This window comes from Galeopterus variegatus, unplaced genomic scaffold, assembly GCF_000696425.1.
Source record: "Galeopterus variegatus unplaced genomic scaffold, G_variegatus-3.0.2 Scaffold36343, whole genome shotgun sequence".
NCBI lineage: Eukaryota > Metazoa > Chordata > Mammalia > Dermoptera > Cynocephalidae > Galeopterus > Galeopterus variegatus.
Window position 1 is genome coordinate 1,665 of NW_007762454.1, and position 1,803 is coordinate 3,467.

Here is a 1,803-nt window from a genome sequence, read left to right on the forward strand (position 1 = left end):
GAATCTGGCTGCTCCAACATTGGGTGTGTATATATTTATGATTGATATGTCTCTTGATGGATCAATCCTTTTATCATTATGTAGTGGCCTCTTGTTTTTTTACGGTTTTTAGTTTAAAGTCTATTTTGTCAGATATGAGAATAGCTACTCCAGCTTATTTTCTTTTCCATTTGCATGGTAAATCTTTTTTCATCCTTTCACTCTTAGTCTATGTGAGTCTTTATGGGTGAGGTGGGTCTCTTGAAGGCAGCATAAAGTTGGGTCCTCCTTTTTAATCCAGTCAGCCAGTCTGTGTCTTTTGATTGGGGAATTTAAGCCTTTTACATTAAGAGTTGTTATTGAAAAGTGTTGATTTATTCCTAGCATTTTATTGATTATTGTTTGGTTGTCTTAGGTGTCTTTTGTTCCTTGCTTTCTGATTTACTGTTTGTTTTCTGTGTTTGTTGGTTCCTTGGGTTGTAGATAGCCTTTTTGTTTGTTTTCGTATAACTTCGTATAATGTATGCTATACGAAGTTATTACGGCTTATATGGATTTAGCCAACATGTATACAGAGCAAGGTGAACAGCAAAAGGTTGAGGACACGTACCAGAAAGCACTCACCCTGCATGATGGTAATAAGAGCCTATTGCAGGAGGTCCATTATCGTTACGGCTACTTTCTGGAATATCACAAGCAATCTGAAAATGATGCAATTACCTACTATTTAAAAGCACTAGACATAGAACCACAGTCAAATGCTAGACAAAAAATTCTCAGGGCTTTAGAGAAGTTGGTTAACAGGCGAGTTCATCAGAATAAATCTAATGAGGAGAGTTTAAATCTCCTTGCACGGGTTCACAGAATGAAAGAGGGAAGAGAGTGAAGCTCTGATGTCCTAGGAGAGACCCTGCACCTGGATGCTGGCCTGAGGCCTGTCTTTAGAAATATTAAATGTTAACATATCTAAATGTACCATCATACAAATCTTTCCTCATTAGTGTCTTCAAGAAGGTGTGACAGAAAAGATCACAAAATAGTTGAGTGGCACATTGCACTCTCGCCTCAAGTCCCACTTTTTGGCTAATGACCAGCATCCTTCTGAAGGAGAGAAAATCACAAATAATTTCTATTCTCAACCCTCATAAATTCTTAGCTGGGACACCTCTCTAACAAAAGAGATTTCTAACAAGAGAAAAGAAGAATTTTTAATTTTAATGCATGCTTTAACCATCAGGCCGGAGAGGCTCAGTTCAAAAGTCTCTCTCTCATGCCAATGGCTTGGAACTCTCTCTTAGTATTAACAAAGAGCCATATTTCTTAGAAGTGACACTACACACACACACACACACAAAGGAGTTTTGGGCTTCCAAAATGCAGGAAAATGGGGAAAAATAAGTTATATGAGAAGAATAAATTTTGCTCACAGATTCTCCTAGACCAGCTGGCACCAGACTCTGAGCTGATAAGAGCTCAGCCTTATGAGAATACCATGTGTGCGGAGCCGTGTTCTTTTTAGCCCATCTAATTTAGGATGCTAGACTTCAGTTGCAACCCTCTGAACTCCCTTTGGTGGACAACTCCTCCTGAAGTCCCATGTGTGTGGGAGAATTCTGAAAAATACCCATATGCTTTGAGACATCAGGCTATGCATTATCTTACACCTAGCGTGGGGAGGAAATTCTCTCTAAAATGTATACAGATGCTTCCAGGTGAATTAAAACTTTATTTGATAAAACAAACTGAGAATCATTGGATTGAGAATCATCAGTATAGACAAGGCCTCTTATTTAACCCTTGAAGAACTGAGGCACATGTAGATCA